The sequence below is a fragment of the Octopus bimaculoides genome, chromosome 3, assembly GCF_046866305.1.
Source record: "Octopus bimaculoides isolate indiv1 chromosome 3, ASM4686630v1, whole genome shotgun sequence".
In the NCBI taxonomy this organism is placed as follows: Eukaryota; Metazoa; Mollusca; class Cephalopoda; order Octopoda; family Octopodidae; genus Octopus; species Octopus bimaculoides.
The window spans coordinates 141,002,850-141,030,349 of record NC_142930.1 but is presented as its reverse complement, the minus strand read 5'-3'; the positions used below and the strand labels follow the sequence as shown (position 1 = coordinate 141,030,349).

The 27,500-nt window shown below is 32.7% G+C and overlaps 1 protein-coding gene and 1 long non-coding RNA gene across 5 annotated transcripts in view; one reads left to right on the top strand and one right to left on the bottom strand.

Moving 5' to 3' along the window:
- The window catches only part of LOC106876727 (uncharacterized), a 1,066,253-nt gene that overhangs the window by 368,150 nt on the left and 670,603 nt on the right, over nt 1-27,500 (bottom strand). The window lies entirely within an intron of this gene.
- Nucleotides 1,701-27,500, top strand: part of LOC128247272 (uncharacterized) — a 102,590-nt gene continuing 76,790 nt past the window's right edge. Inside the window, exon 1 of the long non-coding RNA XR_016241232.1 lies at nt 1,701-3,048. This is a non-coding gene — a long non-coding RNA (uncharacterized LOC128247272). The remainder of the gene's footprint in view (nt 3,049-27,500) is intronic.

The window sequence follows — 27,500 nt, the reverse complement described above, 5'->3', positions numbered from 1 at the left end:
ATTGTGGGTGGATACCCATCATAAGCCACTCATATTTGGAAGTGGGATTTGTTGTTTATTTTAATGAGGTCAAGAAAGCATTTGGCATATTTCATGTTTGTTGGTATTAGCACTAATGATCACAGGTCAAACACAATTGAAAATATCGATATAACAGTGGCGATGAGGATTCGCAGCTCACACAGCCACTGTGTAGGATTGAGATATAACAGTGGCAATGAGGTTTACTGTCTATCTTCGGTTCGCAAAAGGGTATCCCCATGCACTCAGCAAACCGCTTACAGTGCTGGGGAACTGCTCTGTTGAACTACGATTTTCAGATGGAGTTTTTACCATCAATGAAAATGGGACACGCAGACGGGTTGTCTAGGCTGATTCCAAAATACGAGGAACCTCTTGAAGACACGGTGATTGCATCGTTAAAACTAGAAAAGGAACTGAAGAACATTTTGTGCAATGTAGTATGTGATTTGCCGATGTGTAAAGAAAGTATACAAAGAAGGAAAAATTTAAATTCAAAAGAACATCGACACCTCGAATGCACATTAGTATACCAATCATGACCACTCCATTTATAATGTAAAAGAATCTAGTCTTGGAAGTATGACTGATATCACTCAGCGAATGCTTGTAATAAAGGAAAAATCCTTACAACATGCATTCACTATGTGCTTATGTATGTATGCATGAATGTATGCTTTTAATTATTTAGATTCTTCCTCTGAGGAAGGAACTATTTTCTAACAAAGATACAAAGTTCCATCATTGGCAAGTGGATAACAAAAACAATGTTCCATTTTAAACTTGAGAAAATTCTTGCCTATTTTTAGTGTTCCACGTACAGATTGTTTCAGTAATGTGCAAGTTAGCTGGTTGATTTTTTTTTCTGAAAACCCTAGCTTATCTAGATTGTCATTCGGGTATGTATGTATGTATATATGTATGTATGTATGTATGTATGCATGCATGTATGCGTGTATCGGTGCAAGCATTTATGTATGCATGTATGAATGCATGTATGTATATACACGCAGGCAGATATTTCAAACAACCTTTACTGGTACTTTATGTCCTTCAAAATTGTCAATAAATTGAGTGCAAACATTTTTCATAGATTTTCTCAATAATCTGTTCCAAGCTCCCTTTATTATTTTTACTGCATCCAGAATATTGAATGGTTTCCAAAATTATTGTAGCGGTGAGCTCCTTTCCTTGACAATAGCATTTATTAACTGATCAAATGTGTGCTGACTGTAACACACTTTGAATATTGCAATAAAGCCTTGATCCATTGGTTGCCAAAGTGATGTATTTGGCAACACACACATTAATCTAATCTTGGGATAGAAATATTGTAGAACTTGTGGAAGACAAGGTACATTATCTACAATCAGTAGCTTATGAAATGGAATATTTTTTGCCATGGCAATATTTTCTTTTCTTTTTTTCTTTTACTTTGGAGATAAAGCGATGAAAGAAACAAGCTTCAAACAGTGAAGCAGTAACCAAAACATGTTTTATTTGCTTTCCATATGACTGGTAATGATGCTTTTATGAAGATTGTTAGTGCCTTTGAATTTTCAGCATGATACACAAGCATGACTTTAACTTAGAGTCTTTAAGTCGCATTACCTCCAAATTTAATGCTAACAAATCTTCAGCTACTTTAAAACCTGACATCAATGATTTTTCTTTTGCAATGTGGTTTGCCAGCATGCACTTCCAAAATAGACATGTTTCATGCATACTATAAATTTGTGAAAGCATATAACTATATTCTGCTATTGTTTCTTCTTGTTTTAACAAGAATGGAGTTGCTGTATGAATTTCAGTAATCACAACTTCTTTTTGCACTATATATTATGCCAACCAGTTCATTTTTTATATTTCTAAAACCAAGCATCGCTTGCAGTAAATATTTCATCATAATAGCCTTCTTTCTTATCATTAAGCAACTTAAAAATAGATAAAGTTTTAGCACAAACAATAGCTTGCATAATAAACATGTTTAATCACAGCAATTGTTCAATTGTCCATGTTGATAAATGCATTTCCATGTGAACAATAAGGTTTATCACTTCTTTTTGTCATGTTCTATCAAGAAGTGAATATTTGTAATTTCATTCAAATATTTTTCTTTATCCATTAAAATCATTAATACAGTTGAAAATTTTTGAACCTAAATCTTTAATGATTCTTCCAGCACTTCGTTCATTTATGATCTTATATTTTACTTCTGAAGTTATTGTTTTCCATTTCTTTGTATCTTCTATAGCATTCCCTCCTTATTATCTTTGCATTTTGCCATATTGGAAGCAGATAGCATAATTAAAATGAATTCAACATGATATGCTGTGATTTATAGCTAGAATTAACCGAAAAATCACCCATCAAGCTAAAAAAAATAGCTATAAGAACTGCATTTTATTAAAGAATTATTATAACAAATTTAAATATAGCTTCTTTTAGAAAGAAAACAATCCAACAAAATTTATTTATCATACCTTATAACTTATTACTTTTTAACACTGAGCAGGAAGTTGATTCAAGTATGTGGGGAAGCTGATAAGCATTAGTAAGCTTATGTATTGGGTTATGGGTATAAGCTGTAGGTAGCCAACTAGCCCATACATTTTTCAACTATAACTCCTATGGCTATTTCGAAATTGCCATATGTGATTAATCCTTAAACTTGCTAGTCATTTTACCATAGTGTAATTAGCCATCTAATTAAAATGATAAAAACCACTCTAAAAGACTAGCTAGATTGTGCTACATTATTTTTTAAATCAACAAGATTTATAGCTATATGCTACGTGACTATTTTCATTAGCTATGTTATCTTAAAACATGCTAGATCTAACTAGAAATTATCTAAATTAGCAACCCCTGATTGGAAGGATGAACTAATTCAAATGTTTTCATAAGAAAGAGAGTAGCAGGCAGAATGTCAATACAAGTGTGCACACACAATGTCAACATGTAAATTAACTGAATGACTGAATGAACAAACAGATACTCATGAACACATTATCAAGTTGCACAGAGGTAATTAAACTTTTAAAGCAATCATTATGAATGTTTACTAGCTATTTTGCATAATTAATGATTAAGATTTTATTTTTATAATTTAAAAAAAAACTATCATTAAAGCTTGGCATTATTAGGTGAGAGATCATTAAGCGAGGGGAGGGGGTTACTGTATAAACTTGCAGCTTATTCTATGATTTCTATAGTGTTTTGCTATTTAAACGCCAAATGTATTATCCTATGTTATCCTTCCTTAACAAAACCTTCTCTTGCATATCTTCTACTTCCTATGTCTACCACCTTCATTTCATACAGCATTAAACAGTACATACCACCATTTCCTGTAAGCACTCTATTCTTTCTAAGATTCAGGCCTGTTTTTTGGTTTGCGGATAGCTTCCTCCCCATCTTCCTTCCACTAATCTTAGAAAATCTTTAAAAGACCTTGTATAATGCTCTTACCTCCTGACTGAGAGATAAAAAAAATGTTTAAAATAATCCCACAAACTACTTAACTAAAACATAATACAATTCTGTTTCAAGAAAGTTTAACTATGATCAATATGGCAGCACACCATGTCTGAGAGACTTAAATAATATTTGTGGTAGGGACCAAACTTTCAAGTACAAAATGTATTTACTATTTAGCCAATAAAATAAATAATTACTCCGGAAAGATAAAGATATATCTGAAACATTTAATGAAAAGTAAATCTATTTTGAAAGAATAAAAATCTAAATGTGACAATAAAATGATAGACAATCACTAAGTTAGAAGCTTATGACAGATGATATTGAAGAAATGTTGTTGATAATGAAAATAATGATGTCAAGGACAATCATTCACCATGATGGTTATGATGGTGATGTTTGTGATTGCAATGATAATGTCCACTACTCTATTGAAACTAGAAGGTTTCCAATCAGCTAAGACAAAAGATTCAATCAACAGAATGTTGAAAAGCAATTATTGATGAAAATATATTTCCAAATTAGATCTCACTCACCATCTTCTTACATATCATCAGCATCAACATCCTCACCTACAATAGCATTCTAATCAATATCAATATTATCAATAACATCAACAACAATAAGAACAACTTATTCACTGATTTGATGTTGTTTTAGAAAATACCAAATCACTTTGAGAATGTTTTCTAAGTACAGATTTATTCAGTTCATATGAAGTTAAGTAATTGCCTGCTTGACATAGATGAAAATAGTTCCAAAGACCTCCTAAGATTCTTTGACAGCTAGCTAGATAATAGTAAGATTTAACCTATGTTAAGTTAGCTTACCGAAATAAAGGGTTTCATAAAATGGTAATTGAGATAGAAAAGAAACTAAATAGAAAAGAAGAAATGGTAAACTCAAATAGCATCCAAAACCATATAAAAAGACATAAAAAAAGTTTTATCAAGTTTTCATCCATAATGGACATTTGATCAGAAAAAGAAATAATTAAATTTGTTCATATATATATCATCAATGTCATTTTAATATTCACTATTCTCTGCTCACATGGGTCAGGTAGAATTTATTGAGGAAGATTTTCTATGGTGATGCTCTTCCTTTCACCAACCCTCGTCTGTTTCCAAGTAAGATATTTCCCCCATGGATATCTTCTGATCATAGCAGCACCACCATCTGTTGCACAAGCCACAATGTTCTTCAATGGAATGTTGTTCTCTTCAAAATAGGCCTCAAGTTTTTTGAAAATGGATTCTCCTTTTGTGTCGGTCATTAATTTCAAAGCAAAAAGCAATTCTTGACATATATCATTAACATTAAGAAACCTAACAAATGCCATTAAAAAAGCAGAATTATCTTCTTCAACATGGTGGTGGCAGTGGAGGCAGTGGTGGTGATGGTGGATGTGTGGCAGAGCTGCTGGTGGTGGTGGTATTGGTGGTGGTTTTGGTGGTGGTGTGGTGGTGGTATTGGTGGTGGTTTTGGTGGTGGTGGTGGTGGTGGTGGTGGTGGTGGTGGTGGTGGTGGTGGTGGTGGTGGTGGTGGTGTGGCAGTGCTGGTGGTGGTGGTGTGGTGGTGGTATTGGTGGTGGTTTTGGTGGTGGTGGTGGTGGTGGTGGTGTGGCAGTGCTGGTGGTGGTGGTAGTGTGGCAGTGCTGGTGGTGTGGCAGTGTTGATGGTGATGGTGGTGATGGTGGTGGTGGTGGTGATGTGGTGGTGGTGGCAGCACTGGTGGTGGTGATGGTGTGGTGGCACTGCTGTTGGTGGTGGGGGTGTGGCAGCGCTGGTGATAGTGGTGGTGTGGCAGCACTGGTGATAGTGGTGGTGGTGGTGGAATTTAGTTTTCCTTTAGTGCCTTTCCCTATTCTTCTGTCACACGCTGCTCAGAACTTTTTTATCACAACAGCTTTTGTTGCAATAGGTTCTTCTATTTCACAATTCCAACTTATCCAATATGTCAGGCTCAATGGTCCAAGTTATGATCTAAATGTCATATCCCACACCTTGCTTTAGTCCGCCTTAGCTACAGATACATTCCACCTTGTTATATACATAAATACATATATTATCTATTTGCATAACATGTCAGGAGCATTGTAGACATCTTGCTGGCATATATTAAACAATGAAATTGATTCCTGGTCACATTTTCAACCTGCTTCCAGCTTGCCTTACTCTTTCATTAATTCTGCACATCCCTTAGAATATATACAACTTGTTTGCTTTCCTATAATCTCTATAGACCATCTCCACTCACAGCAAATATTTGACAGAAATACAACTTTAAACCCCTTACATATATCTCAGAATCAGCAAAGTCTCCAAGGAAAGTGAAAAGAAAAATTCCGTTCTAAAGATAGTACAATTTCACATGCTATAAGTCTCTTTACACTGTACTGTCACTAGTGCCATCTTCAGTCCTAATTATGCCTCCATAAGATAACTTTTGTAATATTGTCTAACACTTCTATGTAGATCTATGTAGATCAACATCTGTTTTCAGTATTTTCATAAACAGTTATCTGAATACACACACACACACACACACACACACACACACACACACACACACACACACACATACACACACATAAATGATGCAGACATGGCTTTGTGGTCAAGAGGTTTGTTTTACAACTATGTGCAAGTGCCTCCTCAGGCTAATCAATGTCTTGTGAGTGAAACTGAGAAATGGAAACTGCATGGAAGCTAATTTGTATATATATACATATATATATATATTTATAAATATAGGGAGAATTCACAAAAAAACAAAACACGAAGGCAGGTGGTGTAGATAACAACGAGATGTATTAGCTTAATGCTCAGGAAATGTAAAAGTCTTTAATGTTTCAAGCCTACGCTCTTCCACAGAAAGGAACACAGAAAGAAACAAGGAGAGAAAATAAAGAATGTGTAGTGGCTAGCGAACTATCATGTCAAATGCCGGACAGAAGGGTCACACAGGAGAGCTAGGAAGAAGGGGAGATAATAAAGTAGTGGTAATCCCATGTGTGTGTATGTGGAATGTATGTGCTTCTTACAGAGATCATCCAAGAGAAGGAAAATGGCTGTGTCACGTTTATATCTCCATTGAACACTCTGACCAAAAATAACTCTTGAAAAAGTAGAATAAAAATAGAAATTCCTTACTTATAAAATAGGCAAAGGCTGGCAACATGAAGAACATTTGGTCAAAAGAATATCACCTCAAATAATTAGCCATTCAACCTATACCAGCATAGAAAAAGTGAATGAACACCCAAATGAACATGTGTGTGTGTTGATGAGGGAACCAGAAAATGGATGTGGCACAAATCTTTATTCAACATGACAATCGCTTTGACCCATACTGCTAAAGGCTCCCAGGGTGCCAAGCAATGGTGTTGAACAGGGTGGCATATTATGTCTACCACCCAAGTAGTTCAGTCTGAGTTCAAATCTTCAAGCTGTGTGATCTGGCATTCTTACAGTTCAATTAATTCACCATTCTAGTCTAGAACTTTTCTCATCATTCCTAAAACGACGAAGGGTTTATTTTACTTTGATGGGATTTGAACTCAAAGCACAGAAAGTCAAAACAAACACAGAAAGGCATTCCGTCCACCCTTTTATTCTCTTTTATTCTCTTTTACTTGTTTCAGTCATTTGACTGCGGCCATGCTAGAGCACTGCCTTTAGTTGAACAAGTCGACGCCTGGACTTATTCTTTGTAAGTATAGTACTTATTCTATCGGTCTCTTAGGCCAAACTGCTAAGTTACAGGGACGTAAACACACCAGCATCGGTTGTCAAGTGATGTTGGGGGACAAGCACAGACACACAAATACATATATATATATATATATATATATATATATATATATATATATATATATATATACATACATATACATATATACGATGGGCTTCTTTCAGTTTCCGTCTACCAAATCCACTCACAAGGCTTTGGTCGGCCCGAGGCTATAGTAGAAGACACTTGGCCAAGGTGCCACGTAGTGGGAAGAACCCGGAACCATGTGGTTGGTAAGCAAGCTACTTACCACACAGCCACTCCTGCGCCTACTCAAATATTTCTGACAACTTCTTCATATTCTAAATGATTCTGGTGGTAAATTCCAACATAACAAATATTACACACACAGAAAAATTCACTGGCATCCTGACCATCTTAACAACAATAAATTTCCAACAAATAGGCAGGATACTTAAAATTTTTATACAATAATGATTTTCCAACTGAGACACCATCTGCAAAACTGTTAAATATTCCAGTGATTAATCATTCTTGTGAACCACCTTCTATGAAGAAAATTTAAAATGGTAGAATTGATGAATTTTGAAATGGTAACACCACAGGTGTTGATAAAACAACATCGAAAATGTTTAAAGGTGGTGGTAATATATTGCTCTCTGAATGGCCATAATTACATCTTGCTTGAACTAAAGGGAAACATTATTGACTGGAAGAAAGAATTCCATCATTATTCAAGCATTATAACAATGAGTTTATCATACTTGTTGTTCAACTCCAGAATAGCCAGGACTGAGCAGACCTATAGTCACAAGCAAATGAGCCATGAGCATCTTCCCTCTAAATACTATAGTTATCTGGCACTCTGTTGGTTATGACGACAAGGGGTCCAGTTGAATTGATGAATGGAACAGCCTGTTCATGAAATTAATGTGCAAGTGATCGAGCTATCCACAGACATGCATACCTTTAATGTAGACCTCAGAGAGATTCAGTGTGACACAGAATGTGACAAGGCTGGCCCCTTTGAATTACAGGTACTACTCATTTTTTCCAACTGATTGAACTGGTGCAATATGAAATAAAGCGTGTCACTCAAGGGTATGACACACCACCAGTAATCACTCCAAGAGCCAAATCCCCATAACCACAAAGCTATGCACCTTCACCAATATTTATCTAGAAATGCAACATTCACTATGTCCCTCCTTTTTCAGAAGATGACAGGCTCTAACTCAAAGCCTGCCATTTTCATATCAACCAATCACATGGAGAGTTCTTTGTTGGCTAATACTCTTTTACTCTTTTACTTGTTTCAGTCATTTGACTGCGACCATGCTGGCGCATAGCCTTTTAGTCGAGCAAATCGACCCCAGGACTTATTCTTTGTAAGCTTAATACTTATTCTATCGGTCTCTTTTTGCCGAACCATTAAGTTATGGGGACGTAAACACACCAGCCTCGGTTGTCAAGCAAAGTTGGGGGGACAAACACAGACACACAAACATATACACACATACATATATATATATATATATATATATATATATACATATATACGATGAGCTTCTTTCAGTTTCCGTCTACCAAATCCACTTACATGGCTTTGGTCGGCCCGAGGCTATAGTAGAAGACACTTGCCCAAGGTGCCACACAGTGGGACTGAACCCAGAACCATGTGGTTGGTAAGCAAGCTACTTACCACACAGCCACTCCTGTGCCTATGGTCATGCTTGTAAAACTTACTGGAAGATAAATTTAAGGTCAGCTGCTTGTAAGGGTTTTATGCTTGTCTAACAAATATACTGAAAACATGGAAATAATTACCTAAAGAGATAGGATTCCACACGAATTATGGATATTATAATCAAATTATTAACAACTAATGGAAGGGAGTAATCAAAGCTGCTCGTATTTAATTACTGTGTTCATAGATGTTAAAGTTGAATTTCCTACTGTAACTACACAAACACCCTGAAAATACCTTGAAGCTAAATGTATGCAAACAAAATTATCTGTTAGCTACAGCAAGTGCTTGAGAGATCAACAAGTGCTTTCAAAATTAAAGATTAAATATTTATTGATTTTTCCCTGATTCAAATAGGCATAAGACATGGTTGTATCCTCCCAAATCTCTCTCACTCTCTCTCTCTCTCACTCACACACACACACACACACACACACACACACAGGTATGACTAGTCTGTATTAATACTTATAACCACTATCAACAAAAAGACTAAATAAAAAGCACCAAGAATAAATTGTATAAATTTAATAATTAGTGACAAACTTCAATGCTTTCCATTTTTGAATGTGTATGTGTGTGTGTGCATGTATGAGAATGTGTGTGTGTGTGTGTGTGTGTGTGTGTGTGTTATTTGTTCATGCATAAGTCACACTTTTTGTACACAACTTCAATGACAAAGAAATCTTATAGAAGATATTTCATCTCCATCACAACCAGCCACTGGGCTGAATGACATAAGTGCATATCTCACATGGGCACAGCCATCTTGAATAAATTACCTTACTTTCTAAATTATGAAAACTAAGCCATGGAAAATATTGTACATCTGGTCTTTTGAGCTCACTGACAGTAAACATGTTAGAAAAGATTTTAGAATCTAAATTGATACAATAAAGTGCAAATGATAAGTCCAACAAAGATAACTGACAGAAATTGCGGTGAAAGGTGCAAACTTCTAAAGAAACAGTTAAGTCTTTAAACTTATGAAAAGAGATAGAAAGAGATCAGAGGCTTGAGTGATATAGTAATATGGATGGGTGGAGATAGATGGTGATGAGACAGTCACGATGGTTGAGTGGGGGCTTACAGTAAATTTCAAAGAAACAAATATAGAAAATAAGGGAACATGATGAGGGTGAAGGTCAAGAAAGAAAAGAAAATTTGTATTATGTGGGTTTGTTTGTCAGACCACAAATGTTTTTATTCTTTTCTATACATGAGTGGCTGTGAGGTAAGTAGCTTGCTTACCAACCACATGGTTCTGGGTTCAGTCCCACTGCATGGCACCTTGGGCAAGTTTCTTCTACTATGGCTTCAGTCTGACCACAGCCTTGTGAGTGGATTTAATAGATGGAAACTGAAAGAAGTCTATTGTATATATATATATATATATATATATATATATATATATATACACTCATTTACTCTTTTATTTGTTTCAGTCATTTGACTGTGGCCATGCTGGAGCACCATCTTTAGTCAAAGAAATCAACCCAAGGACTCATTCTTTGTAAGCCTAGTACTTATTCATTCTATCGGTCTCTTTTGCCAAACTAAGTTACAGGGATGTAAACACACTAGCATTGGTCAGCAAGTGATGGTGGGGGGACAAACACAGACACACAAACATACACACACACACACACAAACATATACACACACACACATATTCAATGTGCTTCTTTCAGTTTCTATCTACCAACTCCATTCACTAGGCTTTGGTCAGCTCGAGGCTATAGTAGGAGACTCTTGCCCAAGGTGCCATGCAGTGGGACTGAGCCTGGAACCATGTGGTTGGTAAGCAAGCTACTTACCACACAGCCACTCCTGTGTATGAAAGAATAAAAAAATTGTTTTCAAATTTTAGCACAAGACCAGCAAATTGGGGGGGGGGCAGCCGATTAAATTGACCCCAGTGCTCAACTGGTACTTATTTTCTCGACCTGAAAGGGATGAAAAGCAAAATCAACCTCAGTAGAATTTGAACCCAGAAAGTAAGGACTGATGAAATGCTGCTAAGCATTTTGCCCAGTCTCCAGCTCACCATTTTATGAAAGAAGAAAATATTATTTCATATCAAATATTTGTCATGATGACAACTACTAGGATAAAGATAAAATCTTCATTATACATTGTTGCTTTCAAAGTTAACATTTTGGAATTTGCAGAAGTTAATGATAACAGAGCTGCTGAGAGGGGGGGGGGGTCTGTAGCAGAGAATAATGTGAAAGATTGCAGAAATCAAAAGGAATATTTACTGGTAATGCCAAAGACAAAACAAACAAAAAAAAATAATAAAAGCCAAGTAGATGGAAGCAGCTTTTTATCCAGATGTTTGAAAGGAATGGTTAAACCGACTCATTAATCAGAGGAGAAGTGATTTCATTTTAACTCTGATACAAATAGTATTGAAGGTTACCAAGAGCTCCCAATAACATCATTTAAAGGTTCTAATGAAGTGACTCATCACTTTATGGTGAAAAATGTATTTAGCCTATGACAGAAAACCAAGATGTTCCCTAAACTATCACATGACTTACAACATACAATAAATTTGCTTTTTTCTTTTTTTGAGGCAAAAAATAGCAGCGGGAATTTAACTTGGTTAGATTGGTAATATGGATGAATATTCAAGGGTTTTTGTTTTTGTTTTTTGGCTTTTTTCCCATCTACCTAGAAAACATACACTTGTCAAAGAAAACCTATTCATTGAGGAGCATAGAATAAGAACATAAATTTTGCAGAGATATTTCTGTGTATACAGTAGATGGTAAAAAAAGGTATGGTAAAGTTAACTTCTTGAGTTATAGTGATTCATAAGGGCCAATTTCCCAGTTTCTATGGTGTATATATTCCCCACTTGGATGGGATGCCAGTTGCAAGGTTACTCATTTTTGCCAGCTGAGTGGACTGGAGCAATGTGAAATGAGGTGTTTTGCTCAAGAGTACAATGCATCACCTGGTCCAGGAATCAAAATCACAATCTTACGATCATGAGTCCAACACCCTAACCACTAAGCCACGTACCTCCACTTACAGTATATGACATTAAGCTTAAACCAATGTGATGATGATTAACAGGAATGGATTACTAGAGGGGCAGAATAAAAAGAAGATATTATCTCGAGTTTTGGTTCACATTTGAACCAAGAGACGGATGGATTAAGAAGGCATCATTGTCTTGTTAAACCAAGCTTTTAACCACAGTAAAATGCCTTCTTAATCAGACATCAAGAGCCCTCCTGAAAATGAAACCACTCTTTGTATGGGACCAGTTTGGTGTACACAAGTTGGAAAAGATGAGAGAGAATGACAAATCACTGAACTCATCTTTAGCTATAATACTAGCTGAACACAAACCTTTGATACAATCTTTGGATGTGGTGCTCAGTGAACCATTGAATGATGGGATAGCTAAGTTAGCTAAGGCTACCTTCTCGAGTCATGCTAACTCACAAGGACCAATTTGCCAGTTTACATGGTGTATAAATTCCTCACCTGAATGGGACACGGGTCCATCACAGGATTACTCATTTTTGCCAGCTAAGTGGACCATTTGTGAACTGATGACTACGATGATCAAAAGCAGGAAGATGAAACAAAGGACATATCAGCACTATGGGATGCAGATGAAAAGTTGACATTGCAGAAGTGGGAAGACAATTCTCACACCAGTGATGATGAAGAACCTGATTGATAATTTCATAATTGGAGTTACCTTTATATTGTTTATTGGTGCAGTCTGTGTGAAGAATATTGACAGCTGTAGCAGTAGTAAAAGACAGCTGCTCATAAGTTAGAGAAAATAGCAGAAAGAGCATCGTGCTGGTTCAGAAATAATTGAGAGTAGTTGAGGTGGAATCCAGGAGAAAATGGGTTGTGACTAGTCATCACTGCCAACCCAACAACTGGAGGAATCTGTGATCAAAACCCTTGAGAAAAGTTGGCTACCACTTGTTGACTACTTCTACCAATCAAAAGCTACAGTCATACATATGTAGCTGAATCAGTAAGCATCTCTAGTAGAAGTATGTAACATTAATAGTACCATATGAGGACACTCAAATGATGATCGTTTCTAAGGAACTGAAAATCCAACATTACTTTAAAAAGATACTTGGAAAAATGTTATGATTAACTAAGTAAAAAAAATGCAATTATGAACAAAATGTGTAAGCAATGACAAGCAAGATAATAATATTATACAGCATAAGGTTAAACTATAAATCAAATTGAAAGAGGATAATGTAATTGACTAAAAAGAAAACTTTTTGGTAATTGTTACCTTACTGAGAGTTTGCCATGAATAAATGTATAATTGATTTAGTTATGTCGCACCAAGAATGACAAAATATATAACTGTTATTATGAAGCACAATGATAATACATGGCATGAAAAGGAAACACAGACAGGCATAGAATACACGATATAAAATTTGCTCTCCCTATTTTTATGTTTTCCACTAAATGTCCAAAAAGTATTTGCTTTTTACAGGTGAATGGAAGATATATCACGGTTCAGTATATATACAAATGAAATGAGTAGTGAATTTTGAACTTCCAGATAGCTTCATTTTTGGATCTAATCCAAAGTAACGCCTCTCATGAAGTGTATTTTACAATATTGATATTTTACATGTGGGAAAACTCTGTGTGTGTGTGCATATGTACATGTGTGTATGTGTGTGTGTGTATATGATAGCATTCAGTCATATATGTTGCTTGTCCATTCTTACTAACATGACATGTAAACAGAAACAGAAGAGCATATACTCTCAGACACATGTTGTACATTTTGTGTTGCATGGATGTAAAGCCACCAACAACTGGGTGTATAAAAATTAAACTCTAGGATGTAAGGTCTTGTGAAGAATGAGAATAGAGTTTGAATTTTTGTTAATCCTTCAACAATTTTGAATACTTTTTATCCTTGTAACATTTAATTAACTACACAATTGGCTGTGATGAATTATTTTTAGAACCTTCTTGTTCTCATATTTCTCTTAAAATACATTACCTTTGTCTCAATGAATTATGAAGTTAATGAAGTATTTAATAAAATAACTTTGTCATTATTAAGCTGCTATTTAGAACATAAATTGCCTTGATAGTTTGATGGCAGTTTTTAATTTTAAGCACTTTAAAGCAGAAAGATTTTAATATGGAAATAGGGAGTGCTTCTGACTGGTTGATATTAGAAAGGTTAAATTGATTTATCGTTCAACTATGGTAGTAGTTGAATAATATTCTTAAGGCTGTAATTTACTCACATGCAGCATCTTTCAGGGCTTTGTCGCTAATTCACTTCTTAACCAAATGGAAAAACTGTTAACATTTTTGAAGAGGACTGGTCCCCAGCTATATTTTGGCATTAAAAAATTGAGATTTGGTCCAGTAGAAAAAGTATACATCAAAATTTATATTAACGTTATAGGAGAGTAAGTAATGCCACCATTCAAGTTTTAATCTAAATAACTTTTTTATTTTAAAAGCAAAATATATTTGTCTTAGCTTCAATGATAGAAGAAAGCATGAAGAATTTCATAGTTTTGGTCCCATGCAACAAAAATTTGTATCAAAAACGTTGTGAGGTAAAATATCATGAAAAAAATATGAGTAAGGCAAAAAATTGGATTCAAGTTAAATTAACTTTTTTATCTTAAAAACAAACTATATTTTAATTAAGCTTAAATGATAGAGCTCAATATGAGGAATTTCATGGTATCAATCTCATGCAATGAAGTTTTAAAAGAAAAAAGTTATGAGTGTTTGTTTTTCAAATTTGAGGGTGATAATATAGTTCTATACTTTTATATGAATATAGTTCTAGGGGACTTTTAATATATGTCACCAGCATCATTGAGGTAAGGAAAAAAATTATCAATAACACTTCTCATTGACACATTTGACACATTATTAATTAGCATAATAGAATAGACTGGAAAACACATGGATTACATGGAAAATGTGAGCAAGAGAATATTCTTGAGATTATAAATTTGAAAAATTACAGGACAAGTTATTACACTTGGAAAGGTTCAGGACAAGTTATTACATCTGGTAAAGTAAAGAACCAGAAAATTTTTACTTAAAGTATTGCAGCTAAGGATAAAATTTGAATATTAAAAATTATTTGATTTTAATTTACAAAGTAACATCATAATTTTAAAAAAGTACCATCATTTTGTTAAAACATTGGCACACTAGAATACTTAAAGAATGAGAGTCAGAATTACCAATATAACTAAAGTTTTATGCAAAGTATAATAGTATATATGGCAGGCAAATTCATTATGTAAAAAATAGGCATTGGGTCAAGACTAAAAATGTGAAGACTTGGCAAATTTTACTGTGAATTTGTTGTTATAGGTAGATTTTACTGTAATATAATAACTAATTTTTGTATTAATCTATTTATTATACTAACTAATTATGTACTACTATTATTTTTTATAGCCTATTTTCAAATTTCCAATTATTAATTAAAAATTTTTTAAATGAATCTTTATAAAGTGCAAAAAATATTTTAATTAAGTTATTTTTTATTTTTAATAGAAGTAATAACTTGTATATAATTTTTAGTTTTAATAAAAGCTAATATTTTCTAAAACTAAATATTTTATTTGAAACTTTATCCTTAGCTGCAATATCTCAAGTATAAATTTTCTTGTTCTTTACTTTACCAAATGTAATAATTTGTCCTGAACTTTTCCAAGCGTAATAACTTGTCCTGTACTTTTCCAGATTTATAATCTTAAGAATATTATTTCTCTTGTTCGCATTTTTCCATGTATTTCTAACATTGGAAGAAATACTTTTTATCAGCTAAAGGAACAAGAGGCAAACTAGCAAGTATGATCATAATGCAATGTTTTCACAAATCAACAGAGTCATTGGACAAAATATCTGGAAGTATTTAGTACATCTCTTTATGTTTTGAGTTATGATCCTACGCTTATCAGTCATTTTTGCTTTCCATCCTTCCATAGTTGATAAAGTACTGGTCAAATAATGGGATTGTAAGGCTTAAATGTGGAACCATAAAGAATAAAAGACGTTTGTTGATAGTTGAATATTCTTTCATCTTATATTACAAACTACTTGATATTTCAAGGAGAGTATAACCATTGTTTAAAATATACTGCACTCATGAAGGATGTTTCACCTAAAAGTACAATATAAAACATAAATGAATATTTTATATTTCCAGTAATCCTCCATCTTTTTCTGTTTTCATTCTTGTTAGTATTAGCAGTTTTCAGAGATGTTAAGATTATCTCAAATTTAATCCATAAATCAAATGTTTCTTTATCACAAGACATACAGCTTTCTTCTTTTGAAGCTATTTCTATAACGAACACAAATTGTTTAATAATATATTATGAAGATTCAGTCATATTGATAGCAACAGTTATACAATATATTTTCTTAAAATTGTTTAGTAAAAATCTGCTCAAATCTCAAGAGCTTCATCTTTTAAAGATTTTTTTTTCCTTTCTTTACTTCTGTTTTCATAATTAATCTTAACAACAGCCTACATTGTAATTTGACAGATTTTAAAGAATATATTTATAGAAGTGTTAGATATGATAATTTCAAAATTATTATTTTCTCTATTTTATTCTACATAGACATTGATAATTTTATCTTTATATTTCTTTATTTTCCCCCAAAACTGTTTTGTCACACCAACGTATATTTACACTTACACACTAACACAAATACGCACATATTTGCTTTATGCAGTATTAAACATATGATTTCCCAGTGGTATATTGAGATAAGCCCATGATCCATTAATAAATTAAATCCTGAGATCACTTGAAACAACTCAGTTTCTACCATCTGTTTGAATATATAATTCTTTATAAACTGTTCATTGCATTTATGAATTAGCAACTAAATAAAATGCTGAACATTTACTGAAATTAAACAGGAAAACAATAAACACACAAATGAACAGATCAAATGTATTTTGAGATAGATTTTCCTTTAGAATTCAGGAAATAATGACAGATTGTCATGATTTACGCATATATATATACATTTTTTTAATTATAGTAAGATTAGAGAACAACAAATATTTAAATTGTATTTTAACTCTACTATATATATACATGTGTATATGTGTGTATAAAAATATGAACACACAACCGTATACATACGTATATATATATATATACATACATTTGTAAATATACATAACACACACACACCTACGCACAAATGTATACATATACATACATATGTATATCCACTATGTATTCATACATACATATTCATACACGCACACGCAGATGTACACGTACATGTACATGCACATATATATATATATATAAGAGTGTACACACACACATAAGATTTTTCTTTTCTAAACTGAACATATCCATGGTGTGAACTACAATATGTTTACTTTGAATTCAATGAAATGAGAAAAAATAAAAATCATATAATTATATGAATATTTGCTATGCAGTTTTACTGAAATATAATTTGCTAAGAGTAATTTCAATGCATTCAATACATTGCAGTTTAATATGTGTCTTATTACCAAGTATGTATGCTCCTAGGAAATTAATTTCAAGTTGATCACTTTCAGATAACTTTTTCTCAAAACATATTTTAGAAAATGAACTGTATATGTTTTTTTTTTTCTTTTTTTGTATATGTCCTTTTAATTAGATTTATGTCTAACCTCACAGAACTGATAATTTTCTACTGCTTGCCCCAGAGGAACTCTGCTATGCTGAATGTTCACTGATGAGGAACACAGTTCTTGAAACAGAATGTTTCTTTGGTGGGAGGCTAACTCATTGTGTTTATTCTTTCACAACTTGGAATTATGTCACAACCCCAAATGATTCATAATTTTTTAAACATTTGGTGGGCACTTTTGCTAAAAAGAAATACATCACTTAGATGAATTATGATATATCCTATGGAGTACGTATGTCTCTTATCGCTGATGTGTATATATGTATGTATGAATGTATATTTTATAATAAATACATTACATGTACATACACATATGCATATGATGTTTTATTAGCTGAGCATGCTATAGGAGTGACTCAAGAGCCTAGAGTCACTCTTGTAGCAATGTCAATTAGTAAAAGATTTTATATGCTCTTTTTTATGTGTTGAGTTCTCTTCCTCCTATTTGTTAAAATCAAACATACTTCCTGAGTGTGTGTGTGTGTTGTATGATTGTGTAAGTTTGTGTGAACCCATGTGCATATGTATATGTGCATTTGTTTGCACATATCTGTGAGAGTGTTGTATCTTCATTGAATTATATCAGACAAAGATGTAAACATTGCTAAGAAAATCAACATGCCAAGGCTTTTCCAGCCAAAACACTTTGTGGTATTTGTTCTGCCCAAGTTGCACAGATGCACCCTGGTCAAATTCACTATCATAAATGTAGTGAGCTATTGGAAAACTCTCATTAGTACTATTGTTGACATGATGCTACATAAAATTAGAGCAAGACACAAAGTGTCAAAATAATTTTCCTGCAAGTGAAACTATTTTGTTTTATGTGTTACATCATTGGATTGTCTGATGTTTGTATTTTTGATAAAATACTTTGGTATATTAAATAAAATGGCTGATTGCCATTGTACTAAAATGTGTGATATATTCATTTTACTCTAGTACAGAATATACAATGTTTTAATTCACTTTGAACTATGTCATTTCAATTTGTTTATTTGTTTGCTTTTCTTTTATCTATAGACTATAGACATGATTAAAATATCTGTATTTTTCTATCTGTCTGTAGACTATAGACATGATTAATATATCTATCTATCTATCTATTTATTTATCTATGAAAATAGATGTAAAGATGTAAATTAATTAATAAATTAATTTGTATTCATTGGATATCACCATTTTCAAACTTAATAATGATATATATAGACAGACAGTCACACACACACACACACACACACACACACACACACAAACACATTCTTTTTATTGTTTTATTTGTTTCATTTATTAGACTGTGGCCATGCTAAAGCACTGACTTGAAACATTTTAGTTAAATGAATTGACTTCAGTACTTCTTTTTTTAAAACCTGGTATTATTCTATTGGTCTCTTTGCCATACAGCTAAGTTATAGACATAAACACACAAACACCAGTTGTCAAGCAGTGGTGGTGGACAAATGCACTCAGTAACACACGCACACACATGACGGGTTTCTTTCAGTTTCCATCTATCAAATTTTCTTACAAGGCTTTGTTCAGCCAAATGCTACAGCAGAAGATACTTGTCCAAGGTATCACATACTGGAACTAAAGCCAGAATCATGTGGTTAGGAAGCAAACTTTTTATGATACAGCCATGTCTGTGGGTTAATAAGTTTTCTTCACAGCCACGAGGTTCCATGTTCCAACCTGGTATCTTATCCTATTGCATGGCATCTTGCATGAAGTCATTTTTTTCAGTTTTAGATAGACCTATAATTTGTCTATGAAGTTGAAAAGACCGAAACTGTGTAAAAGCCTATTGGATGAGTTGTATATTTAATTTTAAAGGTGCTGAGTTTTTTTCATCTTGATTGAGAATTATATAAAGATTAAACATGGCTATGGATTACTCAGCAGCTATCACATTAATTTAAAAGCAAATAACCCAGTTGGTCAAATAACTAAATCCTCATCAACAAATGATGGAAATCCGTCATCACATATACATACATGCATATATACAAGTATAAATGCATGTATATATATATATATATATATATATATATATATATATATATATATATATATATATATATATATATATATATATACATAACTAGGTGTATATGCAAGCATGCATTACATACATATACATACAGGCATGTTGGGATCAATGTAATTGACTTACTCCCTCGAAATTCTTAGCCTTATGCCAAAATTTGAAACCAATATTTATGCTAAAATATGTTTGACAAGATGGGATGGTCATGGCTATAGTGTCTCTGATCACAGAACTGTTTGATCAAGGCTGGCCTGAAGCTTAACTACAACAGCAATATCACAAAATGTATTCACTTCACCCCAGAAATTCACTTCCTCTGCAGACACACTGTAAACAACATCAATAGAGACACAATAACATAGTCTTCTTGGGAACAGTTTCATCCATATGCACAAATAACAGAGCTAAAGCCTTCAAAATTACAATAAATGTTAGATAATCTATCCATTGACAACCTGTAATGTTGACTTCCCATATTGCCAAATCTGCCTGTCAAAACTAGGCCTTCTATTCACTGTTAAAGAGGAGATTTGCTCAAAGTTACTCGTTCTCTGCAAAGGTCAACTGCAACACATTCAGCTGACAAGATTCAATCACCAGTAAAAGGCAACTTCTAACATACACATGTTTTGTTTCATTTTTATCAGTCTCTTCTATTGCTCCTGCAAGTCTTTGTTCTTTGTTCCTCAGAAATAGCAAGCTGAAAACCACTTCTCACTCTAGATTATATTACATGCTCTCTCTTCTCTTCTCTGTTTGATCTCTATTTGATCCCTTTCATATTTTGATCCACAGATTTGTAGTATTCACTTTGATCCATCGTTCTGCTATGAAGCTGCAACCTTGAAAAATTAATGAGTGCTCTCTTCTTTCTCTTTCTCCTTAGTCTCCTCCTCTTCCATCTCAGCCTTCTCCTCTTTGTCATTGTCATCATTGTTATCCTCATAATCATTGCCATAATCATTATAGTAGCTGTGGTACTAATGGTGGTGGTGGTGGTGGTAGTAGTAGTAGTAGTAGTAGTAGTAGTGGGGGATTTCAAATTTTAGCACAAAGCCAGTAATTTCGAGAGAAGAGAGTTGTTGACTACATCAAACCCAGTGCTCCACTGGTACTTATTTTATAGACCCTGAAGAATGAAACGTAAAGTTGGCCTCAATGGGATCTAAATTCAAAATATAAAGAACTGAAGCAAATATTCTTATACCTCTTTTTCTGTTTTTTTTATCTCCAATTCTCTAATGATTCTGCCAAGTCAAGCAATGATACCAACAACATAAACAATAATTATAAAGTAAATAACTTATCCACAACACTTAGGAACAATAATATGACACTTGAGACAACTGCGATGAAAATATTGACCCTTTTTCTATTGTTTAGCTGCCAACGTATGATGACATCAGTGGAACTATTATCATCACCACCACCACTGCTGCTTGATATGTTAGTGGTATTGATTCCAACAATGTTTGGAATGATGACATTGTCACTGAAATATGTTCAGCTGCTTAACTTTTCTGTCTCAAGGTCCAGATTATTTTAGATATTTTATCACTCTTAATAGCTTGTCAATACACTTAAAATAATGTCTATTAAATTACAAATATAGACATCAAGCTTTGAACCAGACAAATTGACTATAAAACTGTATTCTTCGTGGGAGGAAAATTGTATGAAAAAGTTGTAATTATTGTATCTCTTATGCTTGAGGAGTAAGTTCAAATTAATTTGATATATGTATTAAAAGACTTTCTTTGATGTAAAAGACACATGGGATTAACAATTATGAGAATTAAAATGAGATCAAAGAGGAAAATATTTTGTTAGTAAGGACAGGAATACAAAACACCAATAAGTGTATTGGATAATTTTCAATGCTAGGATATTTAATGTTTTGATATAGAAGTAAAGTTGGCATAATTCCTAAATTCCAGGAAGTATAATACTAAAGCTAAAAGTGAATATTATAGTCAACAAAAGAGAGCAGAAATATTGTTGGAGTAACTTTACAATAAGTACTATACAAATTTGGAAATGAAAAATTGTGTTGCTTTGGGGGATGGCTTAACATTTAATTAGCATGCTTCCCTACTTCATGGTTTTGAGTTCAGTCCTGCTGCACAGCAACTTGGTTAAATGTTTTCTTTCATAGTTCCAAGTTGAACACTGCTCTGTGAGTGAAATGTAGTAGAAAGTTATGTGTGAGCTCTGCAGGAATTTAGTATTTTTTGTGTGGGTAACAAAATCCTTCCTGGTCCATGAGTGCTTTTAGCAGAGTCCATTTTGTTGCAAGCATTGAAGTCAGGTTTTCAAAATGTGAATAACTTTCTCTTTTTCAACTTTTAGTCTTAGAGGCCTTAAAAAATTCATGAGCCCTGCCATTCCTCTGCTGACAAATTGTCTCCAGTTTCAGAAGACAGATTTAGAAAACATTTTGCTATCTCAATGAACTCTCTGCAGAAAATTGAAATTATTTCAGTTCAAAAAGTGAGTTAACATATAATAATCAACAATTGGAGAAAAGAAACAATTCTTTTTTTTATTTTTTAGTCATAGAGAAGCAGTGCCTATGACCCATTACAGAGCCTCCAAGACAAGTGGGAAAGAGAGGAAGGTATCCTCAAGCTGAAGACCTGGTCTGAAAGCTTACAATAGAGCGAGCTTTGCTAGAGCTACCCACAGTGCCAGGTAGTGACATTAAACTGGATGACAGTTTAAGTCTGCCACTTATGTAAGTAAACCAAGGCAGGATTTAAACTCAGAACACAAAGAGCCAAAAAAATACTGTACAGCACCAGTCTCAATCCTAGGATGTGGATTAGTTTCACTAATCAACGTCCTTGAATTTAACCCCTAAAAGGATGAAAGGCAACGTTGGCCTCAATGGGATTTCAATACAGAGCTCAGAAAAACAGAACAAATACCATAAAATATTCTGTCCAATATTCTGACAATAATCAAGATAAGGACAAGAGGTTATGACATCTGCAAACACAGAATTTGCTGCTATCTGTAATTAACTGTAATGAACATCAAAAAATTAATCTGGCAGTAATTAATTTTAGGGATATAATTACCAATTTCCTGCCATTGAGGATACTCTAACCTCAAAGAGCAGCCCAACTCTGACTTAAAAATTCTGAAAAAAAAAAAAAAAAACCCAGAAAAAGGATAAAATAAAAAAATAGTTTTAGTACTTCCATATCCTTTATCAAGATGATTTATTAGTGGTTTAGTGACATATAGACCTGTTGATCACTTTAGTCTGCAATTTTTGTTTTCTTTTACTTTCATGGTAGACGTGGTAACTTTAGTAGAGATAATCATCCTCTGGGAGTGGACTTGACAAATGGAAAATGTATCCATTGTTGCTTAGGTTATGCAGTAAAACATTAAGACTTATTTTCAAAGAAAAAACTCCCCAAACTACAGTGACTTTGTCTCAAAGAAATATGACAACTAAAATTACTCCCATGGTGATAAAAAAAGACTTATTAGCTTAATGGTCAATTCTGGTTAAGAAAGGTAAAAGAGATAACACTGAAATTTTAGTTTATAGAAATTCATTAAGAATAGAAATGAGTAATGGAGTGAGGGGATGAGTTTGATCTCAGTTGGGAGTGTACTAAATCAAACATAAAATACATCATTGACAGACAACATTAAAATCATGAAACTTTTGTATTTATTTCTATACATGAAAATACACACACAAAAGATTACTATTTTATGCTTGTAAATTGAAATGAAAGAGGTATTATATGACGCATCAATACATCCTTAGATTGGCTTTCAAATAAAATTATGTTGTCATTATTTGTTTGTCCAGCTGATCAAATATATTATAGTAATAATAACGAAATGATTATTTCATGTGACAATTCAGTTAATATTACTTTTATTTCATTTATTTTTTCAATGGAGTTCAACGAAATCTCTTTGTGGTTGTCTGACTTATTTGATATAGCAGCAGAATTTCTTTTAAATAATCCCTACCATCTTAAGCAATGATATATGATGGGAAATTAAAATGGTATGATTATAGCTAGCTCTGTTTTGCTGTAAGAACCTGCAATCAGGACTTAGTTGGAGTTAAACAACAACAACAACATATAATAATTTAGTTAAAGTCCATTAGTGTAAAAAGAGACTGAGTGACTTTTGTATTAATTATTGGCTAAATTCATCAATCTGAGCTGTGTGGATGCGTGAAGTTAATGGTGGTTATTTTGAGATTTTAACTGAGAGACTCTATGCTTCTCTAGGAAATTATACGGAATTAACTTTTAACTTTCTGCTTAATCCATATGGGAGAGCTCTGAGAACATAAAAGCAAGGATCAAACTGATTTAAATTTCAAGTGTAAAGACATACAAGGAAATTATAATTTGTTGATGTCCAACTGCTATTTAGACTAGCTCTTAAATTACAATACTTCTCTGCACAATGTGTAAGACTGAGGAGACGGATGCCCACAGTAGACACTACAAAGAAATAGAATGGTTGAAGAAAGATAAATATTTCTCCTTTTTTTTTTTAATATTAGTCACAGGAAACGGAGAGGCAGAGCCCTTCATCTTTGAAAGTTTTTCTCCGAGCTTTTAAAACAATGTGGTTCATGATCAGCATGAATATTTGTAGGTTAATATTTACTGATAAACATGGATAGGGAGGAAATTCTAAATGGTTGAAATCCTAGAAAGGAAGAACTTGTCAAAGAGTTTAGAATGAAGGTCTGTGTGACATAAGCATGGACGAAAAATGATGGCTACATTCAAATACAAAGAGTATGCAGTTAGGTAAGTTGGAAGAACAGTGGCTATTATAGCAGTAATAGAAAAGACAAAGAGAAGAACTCATGTTTCTGTGAGTCAGTGATGTCAGAAGTATGTTGGTGAATGGTTTACTGATGAGTTAAGGGCATCTGTCTACTAAAATTATCCCCACAAAGTTTTGTTCAATCCATAGTTGCACGATATAAAACACTCACACAATGTTCTGTACTGTGGAGTCAAGCCCAGAACTACATAACTTCAAAGTGCACCATTATGCATTCCATCTATATCATTTATTTTAAAATAACATTATATAATATTTTCGTTCTTTTTACACTCTTCAAAATACCAATAATTCTCACCCACCACAACCATCAAGCTGTTTTTAACTCCTCTACTTTTCTCACCCACTTCACTATCAAAGAACCAAAAAAACAAGTCAAAAATAGTATTTCTCCTCCCCAGACAAATAAATAGAAATAAAGTTAGTTTATTGATTTGCACACAATTAAAAGAAACTAATATTTGTAACTGGATTTGTGCTTGCATCAGCATCCAGTCAACTTCCAGTCACAATCACTGTGTATTATGTATTTTAGTACAACACAGTTTTTTCTTTTAAAGTCTACTTTAATTACTCTTCTTGCCATATTTTTTCCTCTTTAAAAATGATTATATAAAGTTTAATTTGTCAAAAAAAGATTTTTTATACTAAATCAATTTGAATTTATTTTTCTTACATAATTTTTCATTTATGGGACTCCAATTAACTTCGTATCAGACATGATGTATTTAACATTAAAATAATGAATGTGATAAACTGGTAGTGTTTTAAGTATTAGAATTGGTTGTAGCATCTAAATAAATAAATGTGGAAGCAGCTACAAAGCTGCTCAATCTAATAGAAATATCAAATAAATATCCCTCAAATTGTATCCTACTGTTTAAAGAAGTCAACAGGTATATTTGATAATATGGTGGCTGATGTACTAAAAGAACAAGATGGTCATTAATAGAAAGCTATTTTTTAATTTTTCCTTTTTTTGTGTGTGTGTTTGTAAGTCTACCCTGTCAGGGATGACCAGGTACTAAACAAAAAGTACAGCATTTCAAACCATGAGCTTAGAGAGCTTCTACATGTTGATCAACCTGCTAAGAATAACAGTCAAATTTCCCTCAAATAACACATTTTCATTAGATAAACAAAGGAAAAGCTCATTCGATAATGTAGTTCCAGATACGCTATGTCAGAAAAAAATGAGACATTGTTCACAGAAACATCTTTGATCATTGTTCTGCTCAGTCAGGGATAACAAGGATGGGAATAAGCTACAGTTACTACTGCTGCTGTTTATACTACTACTACTACTACTACTACTACTACTACTACTACTACTACTACTACATGCAATCTCCATTTGCCAGTATTATCATAATTTTTGACAGTAGTGGTAAAATATTGATATCTCTACTAATATTATCTGTATACCACCACTGCAACCACCATCGTCAGAACTATTCCCCTTGGTTAGTGCAAATAGCAAGGTTGCTGATTTTAACATAGTTTAAACTACTGAATTATAAGAGGGTAATATCCAATAGTCTCTGAGAATCAGGTTGTTTAACCTTTGTAGTAATGGAAACATTTTTTTTAGTATTTGTGTATGTTGTGAGAGAGAGAGAAAGAGAGTTGGAGTAAAAGAAAGGAAAAGAGTGAGAGAGGACCTAAGAGAAAGAGAAAAATAAAGATACAGTGAGAGATAACAAGTGTGTGTGCACTCACTTGAGTGTAGTGTTAAGAAACCTATAAGCTGTATAATCTCTATTCATTATTATTGACAAATGAGATGAATGTCAGTTTTCATTAAACTTGCACTATTTATAAACTGTTATTGAATAACATGATGAAAATTCAACTTGATATCTTTATTTTAACTTTAAAAAATGTCTGATACAGGAACGCCATGGTTGTGTTGTAAATAGTTTGCTTCCCAACCATATGGTTCTGGGTTCAGTCCCTTTCTGCGACATCTTGGGCAAGTATCTTTTACTATAGTCCCAAGCTGACCAAAACCTTGTAAGTGCATCTGGTAGACGGAAACTGAAAGAAGCACATTGTATATGTAAATATATATCTATATAAAACATTCAAGCGAGGTCGTTGCCAGTGCCGCTGGACTGGTTCCTGTGCAGGTGGTGCATAAAAAACACCATTTGAGCGTGGCCGTTGCCAGTACCATGTGACTGGCCCTCATGCCGGTGGCACGTAAAAGCACCCACTACACTCTCGGAGTGGTTGGCATTAGGAAGGGCATCCAGCTGTAGAAACTCTGCCAGATCAGATTGGAGCCCAGCATGCTACAATTTTGCCACTTCACCACCTTAATAATAATAATAATAATAATAATAATAATAATAATAATAATAATAATAATAATAATAATAATAATAATAATAATAATAATAATAATAATAATAATAATAATAATAATAATAATAATAATAATAATAATAATAATAATAATAATAATAATAATAATAATAATAATAATAATAATAATAATAATAATAATAATAATAATAATAATAATAATAATAATAATAATAATAATAATAATAATAATAATAATAATAATAATAATAATAATAATAATAATAATAATAATAATAATAATAATAATAATAATAATAATAATAATAATAATAATAATAATAATAATAATAATAATAATAATAATAATAATAATAATAATAATAATAATAATAATAATAATAATAATAATAATAATAATAATAATAATAATAATAATAATAATAATAATAATAATAATAATAATAATAATAATAATAATAATAATAATAATAATAATAATAATAATAATAATAATAATAATAATAATAATAATAATAATAATAATAATAATAATAATAATAATAATAATAATAATAATAA